This window comes from Panthera onca, chromosome B3 (genome assembly GCF_046562875.1).
Source record: "Panthera onca isolate mPanOnc1 chromosome B3, mPanOnc1 haplotype 2, whole genome shotgun sequence".
Taxonomy (NCBI): Eukaryota; Metazoa; Chordata; class Mammalia; order Carnivora; family Felidae; genus Panthera; species Panthera onca.
The window spans coordinates 72815448-72828524 of NC_138344.1; the positions used below are offsets into that span (position 1 = coordinate 72815448).

General features: G+C 39.8%; 1 long non-coding RNA gene across 1 annotated transcript in view; it reads right to left on the minus strand.

Annotated features, from left to right (window-relative positions):
• Nucleotides 1–13077, minus strand: part of LOC144616677 (uncharacterized) — a 301629-nt gene that overhangs the window by 157621 nt on the left and 130931 nt on the right. Inside the window, exon 3 of the long non-coding RNA XR_013556226.2 lies at nucleotides 2774–2861. This is a non-coding gene — a long non-coding RNA (uncharacterized LOC144616677). The remainder of the gene's footprint in view (nucleotides 1–2773; nucleotides 2862–13077) is intronic.

Genomic DNA, 13077 nt, shown 5'->3' on the forward strand with positions numbered 1-13077 from the left:
CAAGATTCTGAGGAGGGGAGATAAGGGAACTGTGAGTGGCTAACCCAGAGGACCCTCTGGGAAATGTATAAAGGAAAATGTTTTGGAGAAATATTACAATAATAGTAATATGCTGTGTTTGACCATGTCTTTGAGAATAGGGGCAAGTGGCAAAAATGGAGTGGAACAGAGTCCCCAGTCCCTGACTGCCCAGGAAGGTAATTTTGTCACAATCAACTGCAGTTTCTCAGTAGGAATGACCGCTTTGCACTGGTTGCAACAGAATCCTGGAGGAGGTATTGTCTCCTTGTTTATACTGAGCCTCGAGATGAAGAAGAAAGGAAGAATAAGAGCCACAATAAACACAGAGGAACTTCACAGCTCTCTGTACATCACAGCCTCCCAGCCCAGAGACTCTGCCATCTACCTCTGTGCTGTGGAGACACAGTGCTGCACCGTCATCTGGAGCCTGTACCCAAACTCTGAAGCTCAAAGGCATCATTTCTCCTCATTCTTGTCTTTCTAAACTTGTCTGTCTCTCTCCTTGGGCAGATGATGTCAGTTTTTTTAAGTTTTTTTGAAATGTAATATTTTCTAAACCACCTCTAAAATGTAAAGCATCATCACCAAGTATTTTAACCAAAACAACACATGATCTATTATATTGGAAGTAGAATATACAGACTCTGGAGCTAAATAGCCAAGGTACAAAAATACTGATTCTGCCACTTAACTCACTGGGATGATCTTGGCCAAGTTACTCTTTCTCATTTTTTCCTCAGCTATAAAAAAGAGAAAACAGGGGGCGCCTGGGTGGCTTGGTCGGTTAAGCGTCCGACTTCGGCTCAGGTCATGATCTCACGGTCCGTGGGTTCAAGCCCCGCATCGGGCTCTGTGCTGATGGCTCAGAGCCTGGAGCCTGTTTCAGATTCTGTGTCTCCCTCTCTCTGTGACCCTCACCCATTCATGCTCTGTCTCTCTCTTTCTCAAAAATAAATAAACGTTAAAAAAAATTTTTTTTAATTAAAAAAAGAGAAAACAGTGTATCTAACTCCTACGTGTGGGAATTATACAAGGTAATACATGCAATACATGTAAAGTGCTTAAAACAATCCCCAGCACATAGTTAGTATTATGTAAGTGGTAACTATCATTAGTATTAGGTTTAGATGTACCATGAGTTTGCCAATACTCACTGATGGGTTAATACCTTAAATCTTTGGAGAGATAAATGGAAGATAAATAACAAGCACCTAATAATACTTAGAGTTTCCAAGTTATTTACTAATAATGCCCAGTAGTCATCAGACTTTAAAAATTGTATTAGGAAAAACATAGAGTGGTTTTAGAAAATCTAGTAGAAGGATGACACTACAGTTTGGTTTCTGTATGGAGACAGACAGGTAAGAGCAGTCATGGGGAAGTTCAGTGCCTTCCTTTGGAGAAAACGCAGGTTCTAATTTTCTCACCTGGAAATCCCTAATGGAAACTGGCATTTATAAAAATTCATGAAGGAGGGGCACCTGGGTGGCTCAGTCGGTTGAGCATCTGACTCTTGATTTTGGCTCAGGTAATGATCTTATGGTCATGGGATTGAACCCTGTGTTGGGCCCTGTGCTGGGCATGAAGCTTAAGATTCTCTCTCTCTTTTCCCCTCTGTCCCTCTCCTCTCTCTCTCTTTAAAAAAAAAAACCCAAAAATTCATGAAATGAAATATCAACCAGTGGGTCTCAGTCACTGGTTCTCCACCTTTCTTTCACCAAGGATTCCTTACATCATTCTTTCCCATCCACTGGAATTCTTATGCTGAAACATACTATTGTTATCATTGTTCTTGTAACTTACAAAATTAATTGCATATATTAACATACAACTAAGTCTTTTTCTTTTAAAGTTTTTTTTTAAATCAAACTACTACCTGCGCATATCTAAAAAGTCATTAGTGCTACAAATGTCTGTTCCCCTATTCCTCCACCCAAAAAAACAGCAATACCATGCTCTACTCCCACTTTCCAAACCAAGTCCACTTTAACAATTTCTAAATTATATGTTTTTCTCTTGATTGATCAATATTAGGCATGATCTATTTACCTCCTTTTATGGTAACACACTACCACTCTCACCTTCTTAACACAGTTATATCACAATACGGAGTTAAATCAGTAGTCAGTACAGATATGATTATGACTATGTAAATATTTTCACTTTCCTACCAACCTGAGTATTATGATTACATTTCCTTTCTGGTACCATTTGTGTTTAGCTAATCATTACTTCATTTTTTTTTCATTTATTCTATATCAATTTCCTGGTTTTTTTCTAAGTTCTTCAGCAGAGTTCTAAAAATACTTGTTAATGGGGGCACCTAGGTGGCTCAGTCAGTTGAACATCTGACTCTGGATTTTGGCTCACATCATGATCCAGGGGCAACCCCAGGGTCGTGGGATCAAGTCCCGTATTGAGCCTCAGGTCAAGCCCTGCACTGAGCCCAATGATGAGCCCTACATTGGGTTCCGCACTAAGCATGGAGCCTGCTTAAGATTCTCTCACTCTCTCCCTCTGTCCCTCTCCCCCCACCTTGGGTGTGCTCTGTCTCTCTAAAATTAAAAAATAATAATAAAAAGAACACTTGTTAATAATTTCCCCCAAATGCACATCAAGTTGATTATCTATTTTTTTCTTTTTTCCCTAGAGATTCCCTCTCCCTAGACATCTATCCTTTGGCTTGTGTGAACTGATTGGTCTTTGGACCTGGGGCATAAATGTCATTCTAGGACGTTTTTGTATCACTGACCATTTTTGCCATCTTGCATCTTGAATCTCAAATATCTTCATCTCTCGGTTTAATCCTTTCTTTTGCTAAAACACGTTCTCCAAAACTTCTGTAATAAAGCACACATAAGATTTTTTTTCAGTCTTCACATGTCTGAAAATATCTTTATTCTACCCTCATACTTTATTGCTATTTTGACTGAATATAAAATTAGAAAATTATAGGTTGAAATCCCCTCAGCATTTCCAGTATTTGAGTAGAAAAAGTATTTTCACTGACTTTTTTTTTTTTTTTTTTTTTTTTTTTTTGGAGAAAAAGTGTGACAAGCACTCCATTCTCCCTTGGTATTTTGAGGATATCATTCCCTGATGTCCTAATATCCAGGATTGCTGTTAAGAAAGGTAATGCCATTTTGAATCATTCTCTTTTATGACTTTTTTTTCTCTCTGAGCAGGTTTAGGATTCTGTCTTTTCTTCCTAATACTCTAAAATTTCAATTCAGCAAATGTACGTGAGTAACTAAGTAGAAAGCATTTCTAGGCTCCATGCATATAATATTCCTGAGACTCTCTGGTGTCTCAGAAGAGCCTATAACCTAATAGTATCTACTACTCCTCCTGTAATTATGTTCACTTCATACATGTCCACATTCCTTGCCCTGGATTGACTATCATCCAGGGAAGTAGGCAGGCACAACTTGCTTTTCTGAGTCTACCACACCTATAAAAAAATTGATAAGAATAAAATATTTCCTCAACATTAAAAGAGAGTTCTCTTCATTAAAAAGCCAAGTAAAGTGATGTTGAACCATCTTCCCTGAATGGGAGTAGGAAAACACTTTTTTTTCAAAGATGCTGGATACATAAATCGTATTGTTTTATTCACTTGTTAATTTAATAAGTATTTGTTGAAAGGACTATTAAGGGCCAGGCATTATTCAAGACTTTGGGTACACACCAATGAACAAGACAAGCAAAGTTCTTCTGACCATGAAACTTATATCAATCAAGGTACAGAGAGAGACATAAAAATACAGAAATAAATACGTTCAATAATTCCACAAATATTTATTGAGCACCTACTATTTACCAGATATGTTCTAAGCCCTGAGGACATAGCAGTGAACAAAATAAACAAAAGAATCTACTCCCATGGAATCAATATTCTAGTGAATAAGTGAATAAGGTAAACCAGATATTATAAATATTCAGAGAAGATAAAAGAGGCTGTTATGATGGAATAAGAGTGGACAACACTTTCATCAAGTGGTGAGGGAAAAAATTCTGTGAGATGATATTTGGGCTAAAACTCAAAGCAGAATAAAGACCAGGTCATGGGCAGAAAGCATTCGAGGAACAGGGAAAGCAAATACAAAAGCCTTGAAATGAGGGAAAGCCCAGTGTATTCCAGGAACAAGAATAAGAAGGGAGAAACCAAAGTGCAGTGAAGGAGCCAAGTGGATTAGGTGGCTCCTAGAGGTGTCTTGTAGAGCCTTACAAAAACCACAGTGAGTTGGATTTGGGATTTATACCAAGTGTAATGAGAAGCTGCTCAAGAATTATAAACAGGCCAGTGACATGGTATGATTTACTTTTTTTTAAACATTATTTGGCTCCAGTGTGGAAAGTAGATAAGGAGAGAAGAGTGGAGGAAAAGCAAAAAACAAAGAAATAAGAACATTTAGTAGACTGTTGAAATAATCCATGCAAAAATGATGGTGGCTTAGACTAGAACGGGAACAAAGGCGACGAAGAGAAATATTCAAATATAAGATATAGTTGACAGTGAAATTAACAGGATTTGCTCAGGATTTAAATGAGGGGCAGGGCAGAGGAAAAGGAACAGAACCAAGAATGACTTCTTGCTATGTGGCCTAAGCAACTGAGTACATCTCAGTATGAGTTCTTGACGTAGAAAAGACTGGGATACTGAAGAGAAATCAAGATTTGTGTTTCATTTTATTTTTATTTTTTTGAAAGAAAAAGAGAGGGAGTGTGTGCAGGAGAGAGCAGAGGGAGAAGGGGAGAGAGAGAGAGAGAGAGAGAGAGAGAGAGAGAATCTTAAGCAGGCTCCATGCCCAGCTCAGAGCCCAACTCAGGCTCCATCTTATAACTTGTGAAATCATGACCTGAGGTGAAATCAAGAGTCAGATGCTCCAGCAACAGAGCCACCCAGGTGTCCCAAGATTTGTGTTCTAGCCATGGTGGGTTTATGATGCCCATTAGAAACCCAAGTAAAGATGTCCTAAAGAAATTAGATAAATTATTTTTGAGCTTAATAGAGAGGTCAGGGATCAAGATAAAGCCTCAGGTGTCATTGACATGTGGGTGGTATTTAAGGCCAGTTGAGATAGATTTGCTAGGGAGAAAATATAGTGAAGGGATAAGAGCTTGGGTCAGGCTGGAGCACTCCAGAAGAAGGTGAGCAGAGAAGAGAGAGAGAGAGCAGCACAGGGACCTAGGAGGAGTGGCCATAAGGTAGGGGAAGGCCAGGAGAGTCAGGAGAGGGGAATGTCTAACTGTGAGAGGGTACTGGTCTGCCAAGAGGTTGAGTAAGACAAGAATGGAGAGTTGACAACTGGCTGCAAGGAGATTCTAGTGCATTTGACAAGAACAGTTTCAGTGAGTGGTGGGAATGGGAGATGAATTGAAATTGGTTGAGGAGCTAATGGGAAGCAAAGAAATAGAAGCAGGAAAAATAATTCATTTGAGAAGCTTTGTTCGGAAGGGAGCAGAGAAATAGAATACTAACTGAGCAAGAACCGGAGGTGAGAGAGCAGTTTGTTATTCTGTTGGTTTGTTGTTTGGTTGGTTGGTTGATTTTAAAAATAGGCAACAACAGAGTATGCGTTCAGAAGACAAAGCTATCTGAAGGTGCTACTTTATTGTTACGAGTGATAGAAACTCATCTCGAATTTATAAAAATATAAAACTAGATATTCAGGATTAAATCACTAAATAAATACAAGTGATTCACTTGCAGAAAAGTGACCTCTGGGGATTGCCTAACATTCTTACTTCCAATTTAAATGTATTTTCCTGCATCAGCCCTGAGGTTTGAGCAACTCAGGTTTAAGACCTTTGAGTTGAATTAGCATATGGCCTGGTTACACTCCTTATTAAGGCAGTACCTGAATCTCTAGTTGGGTAACAAATGTCTGAAAAACTAAATGATGACTGCGGAAACACCAATATTGTGTCAGCCAAAGTGAAGCTCTGAGGGGAAAGGAGAATTTTTAATCATTTCCCCAAAATCTCATGACATTCCTCTCTTTGTCTAACTAAATTCAAGATAGCACTTCAGAACTAAATTTAGCCTCTTTGCAATCACTGCAGTTGGAAGGAAAGATCCGTAAAGCAATCATGACCTAAGCAATGACAGCTACCTCAGCATCTGTCACACAGGTGACACAAAAATCCCAGATCCCCAAGACTCTACCAGCAGTACTTTTCCATGGCACCACTCTGGAGGGCACCCTTCTTACTTTATTCTATGTGACAGTACCTTCTAGAATTTTACAATACAAAGGTCAAGTCAGCCAGACACTGTTTACCTTAAGAACATAGCCCGCAAGCCCCAAGAAGATCCTGAAAATCTATAGCATGGGTGTGTACCCACGAATTTCAGCTTGTGTTTTCCTTTCCACTGATTCCTATCCAGGTTTGGAATAGATTCCTGTTAAATTGGATGCTTTTGTTCTTTTTTTTAGTATTCTTTCAAAACAGAAGTTTGTGGGGCACCTGGGAGGCTCAGTCAGTTGAGCATCCAACACTTAGTTTCAGCTTAGGTCAGGATCTCACAGTTTCGTGAGTTAGTGTAGCTTGGGATTCTCTCTCTCCCTCTCTCTCTGTCCCTCCCCTGCTCGTGCTGTCTCTGTCTCACTCAAAATAAATAAATAAATAAATAAATAAATAAATAAATAAATAAATAAAACAAATTTGTGGTGACTTGAAGCATGTTTGTACACCTGTGTATGTGAGACTTGATGATATTTTATGACAATCAAATTCCTATTTTATTCTGATTTACACAAAAATAGGTTTGGATCAGGAAATAAGTTTTATGAATGAAGTATCTTTATTTTGTCCCTCTCCTAGAAGTCACAATGTGCTCTCATGTAGAAAGATCAGGATATCAGAAGATATAAAAATTCACTTATGTAAGATGGTCTTACTATAAAGTTTAGGAACATCACTGCTTGGAAGCTACAGAAAGGACAGGATGACCCTTAAATTTGTCTGTTAGTCATGAGTCAGAGACTTCATACATTACACACACCCCAACACCACAGTCTGTGATATGGAGGGAAATTCTAGATGATCCCTAACAACCTCTCCCAGCCTGAGAGATCTACATTTGGCCTCAGGTGTGAAGCACCTAAAAATAAATCCTTTAAGGATGAGACCAAAGACTCTGGTGATCACCGGGACTTATAATAAAACTCAAAGTACAAATGAACAAGCAATGTTTTTCATTTAGGCAGCATTGTTGTGGAGTTTGTGAAAGCATATAGATAGCATAGTTAACTTCAAGGTAAAAGAAGAAGTTATTTGCTCGAGGAGACAAGGAGAAGGAATGAACAAATATTGAAACTCCATTTATTCAGACTATGCCTCCGATAAATGGGTCCTGTCAGGCAATAAATAAAAGCATCTTCTAAAGAGGCTTACGATATTGGAAAAAAGTCACAGGACACTATTCCATACAAGCATCCTGGCGATCATGGATATTTTCTGCTTTGGGGAAGGACAGTATGTATTTTCGTAGTCTTGTGGTCCTTTGTTTATGGCACTCTTATTAACCTAGCTGATCTGTCCCAGAAGGAGCATACGGATCTGTGAGGGAGAAAAGGGACAGACAGCCAAGGTCAGAAGGATCAGAAAAAAGACCCTCCCATCCACCAATCCTAGAAACTACATGACTCCAGGTGTCCCCGATTCTCCCTTGGTTGCTCTGAACTGAGTCATGAGAGCACGAAACCTTTATATTTCAAGGGGCTGGAAGCTGGAAGAATTAGAAATTAAAGTCCATTGACAGCCACACAACTCCATCCATGGGCGCAAACTAGTCAATGGGAATAAGATTAGATGTTCAGCTCTAAAGGTTTCTTATCCTGCCTCACACTCAGAGAGGCCATATGGCTTCCAGGTGCAATATTATTTTTTTGCCTCTACGACCTGTTTTAGCTCTCTCTCTCATTCTGCCCTGGCACATTGATTAACATTAGTTGACTCTCCACTTCCTTTTTAAACTTGGCAGGTCTTCTTGAATTCTGAAACATTGCTCCCTCCTCCATTTAAAGAAAGATGCCAGACTCATCTTCTAAACCCCATTTCCAAGTCAAGGACAGATATTCATCAGTCATCCATCAGACATATGTTCATTTCATTTGTTTAAATCTCCCACTATTTCAACTACCAATAACATGTGTAAATCTCTTTAGTGAAGTCTTAAGGTAATGAATCTTACACAGATTTCTGCTGAGAAAGAGGGTTTTATAAGCAAGTTGTTCAGACAAAGGCACAAAGCTGGCCCTGAGACCGTGCTCCATGGATGACAACTGGGGAAAAAACAAAAGAGGATCAACTTTAAACAAGCACGAAACTTTCAAAATAGGATCCCAGTAGGAGTGAGAGTATCAATGACAGCCGGGAGGAATCCATCAAAGACCTTTCACCACCCACCACCATACCCCAATCACTTTTTCTCTCTTCTTTTTTCTTTTGTCTTCCCTCTTTCCTTCTCTTCTATTTGTCCTTGAGACTCAACAGAGTTCTCCAAAAGCCTAACAATCTCTCCTAGCCTCAGACATGGCTCCATTTCCAAAGTCTTATTATATAGCCATATCAAGTCAATGCTAATTTCAAGTACCCATTTCCTGGTGAGGAGCCAATGTTGAAATTCCATGAGGTGTGAACGAACTTCTAGAACACCTTTTGTTTTATTGACAGTTGAAACAGTAGAAAGCAGAAGCAGTGAGATTTAGTCAATGATGTCTTGGTGAGTGGATAATTGAAGCTGAAGTTGAAGAACCAAAAATATTCCTAGACCCAGGCTACTAGAAAATACGAAACAGCTAGGACCTATGGTTTGGAGCCAAACAGGAGCAAATACTTTGCGAAAAGGGAAAAAAGACGGCAAGTGCCAAATGGCTTATATCAGATGCCTCCTGGACATAACTTCATAGTGCATCAGCCCCACCTTTCCTGTTGTCACTCTTGTGACAACCAGGTTTCTGCAGGCTTCTTCTGGCCGGATGCATGCGCAACATCTCAGTGCCTCACCTCAACTGGCCAGAGAGGTGTACCTCTTGTTTCCCAACTGGGGACTTCTCTGACCTCAAGGTGTGGGATACCTTAGGAACCTGCTGGACACTTATCACACAACCAAGAAGTGCAGGAGAAATGAATACTCTTGGGACTACTTTTGAACAATGGGGAAAAAACCCACCAAATAAATGGTTTCACCTTCACACCAACCCCACCCTCCACAGAAGGCAAAGTCTGCAGCACATTCCATAAGGCTGTTCAGAAGGTCCCAGCAGGATCAAGCAATGGTGTAACAATGGCGGCCAGCTCCATCATGCACCACTGAAAGTGTGGTTTTTCCCCACTGTCCAGTTCTGCTTCCTTTATCCTTCACTCCTGCTCCCGGGGCTCACTTCCCAAATAGATGCCTTTCTCTCTAGTTCTGCTTTTAAGGAAACTAAGGCTAAGACACTGCTTTCTCTCCCACTGAAGAGACAGAACACAGAACAGGAAGACATGCAACCCCTTCCAATCTGCTCTCAGGAGTATCTCTTCCTCTTCAAAAGCCATAGATGCTGGCCCATGCAACTGTCTCAGTGACTACCAACAACATTCTCCTTGTCGTGATATGTGTTCCTAGCTTTACGGATGGGACACACCTACATCACTTTACTGAAATCGAGTGCTGAAGTCAGGATCTGAGTGAAATTACACAGTGAGACAGAAGAGAGACCCAGGATACGCTGACACTAGCAGAGAGGAAAGGCAAAAATCTATTCTTGTATAAAATATCTTATCTGCCTGAAGATCCACTGGTCCTTCCCAAGAACCAAAAGATTTTTTCCATCTGATAAACCCACAGGTAAAAATAAAGAGAAGACACAAACAAGGATAAAAGCTGCTTCGTTGGGTTGACAAGATCATTCACAAAGATAGACTTCTGGGTCTCAATTTTTCTAAGTATCCTCAGTGATTATTGCCGTGTGGAAGGTTTGAGTGCAGAAAGATTCTCTGGTGTAAAGGTGCCAAAGCTTACAGTTCATTTGTATCCTTTACTCTGAATAGAAATCAATACCCTTTTGTGGCCAAATGAATGAAGTGGTGGAAACTGGTCCATCGAGAAACATGGCTTGGTCAGCTTTTCCTCTCTTGTATCTTGTCCTCTGTCACTAAATCAGGAGGTACTCATAGAGCACTTACCAGGCATCAGCATCAGGCTGGTGCGACAACTGCAAGGTAACTATTAGAACCCTCTTCAGAGAAACTCAGTCTGGCCCAATGTGTCTTACCTCAAGCCTCACTTCCATGAAGCAGGCTGTTCCTGAAATTGAACAACTACAAGGTCCATGAGGCCAGATACCACATGTCTTGGTCATGACTGTGTGCCTAGTGCTTAGCGCAGTGCCTGGAGTGAGGAAGGTTCTCATTGATCTATCCAGTTTTGTCACCTGTTTTGATAATGAATGTTTCTTCATGGCAGGGGGATATTTTGTTCATTTTCACATCCACAGACTTATTAGCATATTACTTTGCCAAATGTAGAAACAGGAAAAAAAATGTGGAATTACATTACTTTGCATTCATCTTTTTCATTGGAAGTTATTTGTTCCTTCTGATTTTCTTTCTATACCTCCCTATTTTGCCTTTTTGTTGACTCGTGGATTGTCTTTTTGGCTCAGAGAATATAAGTGAGCTCAGAGCCTTGTGTGTCTTGCTCACTGGTATTTCCCCTGCAACCAGCTCAGTAACTGATATCTAGAAGAAATCCAATAAGTGTTTTCAGGAATAAGTGAAGTGAACAGAATAGTTTCTAGGATTCTGTTGAAAAAAACTTCTTTGCAGTGTTTAGTGGGCAAAATCCTGGACTCTTGATCCCAATGACCTTAGAGAAAGCATATCACCACTTCCAGCTTCATTCATCACCTGGAAAACCAGGATAATAATAAAAACCTTACCTTTATCAAAAGATATTAGCTGAATAAGTTAGATGATATATAAATATTTATTTTTTAAAAACAATCATGAGAACTTTATTTAAAAGAAAAGAGAAGGGGGTAAAACCTAAATGTCTAAGGATAGAAGAATTGATTTAATTTTTGGCACATGTGTATAATGGATACAACCACTAGAAGTCATCTTATTTGGATTTCTGCTTCTAGCCAAGATGGAAGGACACAGACCAGATTTGCCCCTTCCATCTGAAACAACCAACAGAAAGCCCATGACAAATTACATGAAGCAACAGTTTTTAAGACACTGTCTACCAGGCAATGAATGACAATGATCTCCGAGAGGTGAGAACAAATGAGGTAAGCCCTAATATTGCCCAAGATTATTGCCTTTAAGAGAGTTTCCAGATCAGGGCACAGGGAGGAGAAATTGAGGCAGAACCTGGTGGCTTCCCTGAGTTGAGGAGACAGAGCTGAGATTGGATGAGCTACAGTTCATAGGACAGGATACCAGAGAAAAGAGAGCTGTGTAGAGAGAGGTCCCGGAAGGTGTGCAGAGAATCACCTCAAGTATTCAGCAGAATGCTCATCAGGCATGTGGAAAATACCTGAGGCCAGAGAAAAAGCCATCTAAAAGCACTAGAGGGAACAATGCCTCTTCAAGTATATCTAGAATTTAGAAGGGAGCTTATTGTTTGACCATATACCTCTTAAGTCTTTTTTTAAATAGATTTACTTAAAAATTTTTTTTTGATCTTTTTATTTATTTTTGAGACAGAGAGAAAGCACAAGGTGGGGAGGGCAGAGAGAGGGGAGGACAGGAACCAAAGCAGGCTCCACACTAACAGTAGAGAGCCCAATGCAGGGCTCAAACTCATGAGCTGTGAGATCATGACCTGAGCCAAAGTCAGATGCTTAGCCAACTGAGCCACCCAGGAGCCTCCCTCTTAATTCTTTAGTTAATAATTTCATACATTTCATTTTCTCTGGCTCTAGTCACTCGTAATTGTTGGCCATTTCAAACAAAAAAATCATTTACATAAATATTTACAAAACAGCCCCATCAACTTGAGATAAAGAATAAAAACAAAAATAAATGATACCTATGGATGGCATTGGCAAAAATAGTTACTAGTAAACGCATTTGGGTTTTTTTCTGATATCAATAATACACCTGCCTTTAAAAACTAGTTCTTATTTCTCATCCCTGAATTCATTTACCCATAATTCATGTCAAGTTAGGATAAATTCAAACTATACTGACACTTGTAATAATATGGTTTTGTAGGATATAAGCCCTTAAATAGCTTCAAACCTCAGTTTTACTCAGCTTTTAATGATCAAGTTCATTATACTATCTATTGTAACATTACTAAATTATAAAGTACTTTCCATCATTTCTCTCATTTTCTCATGTTAAACTGAGAATTTCTAATTCTTCGGAATCTTTCTTTTATTCCTGTAATCATCTTTGTTGTTTTATCTCTTCGGGCATTCTTTTTTACTTTAAAGAGCAACTACCATTGATGGCTTCCAAAAAGGACTCAGACATGATCCCCACATTGACAGTTCCATATGCTATGAATTCTGCCTTGTCAAGTCAGTTATTTTTAATAACTGGATTTCCCAGGGTCCCTTGCAGCTGGGGTGTGGACCTAAGCCTTTACTTGGGAAATGAGCCATGTGAAGAACAGTCTAGGCAGGGACATCCTTTTCTTAGTTGGGGACAGTAGAGGCTGCATGGTTCTGGGATTGGCAGGAATGATATCTTTTTGATTTGGCCAGGAGCACAGCTTCCTGGTTGGGCCAGTTTGGCTGCATGTTCTGTGGCCAGTGGCACTGAAGGCAGCTTCCTGATCTGGACATTTAGCATCACCATCAAGTGGTCCTGTGATTGGGACAGAGGCAGTGACCTCGTTATGGGGCTAGTTGTACAAATGACTCCAGTCATTGCTCCTAGAAGTCAGGGCCAGAGTATTTCCCCAGCTTGCTTGATGATTCTGTGAGCTATCTAATATCCCTCCCCAAATCCCTATCTTCTTAGACAAGGTAAAGCCCATGACTCTCTCTTTCTCGTCATCTATCACACAGACATCTCACAGTGTTCAATCTGTGGCTTTCATTCCGA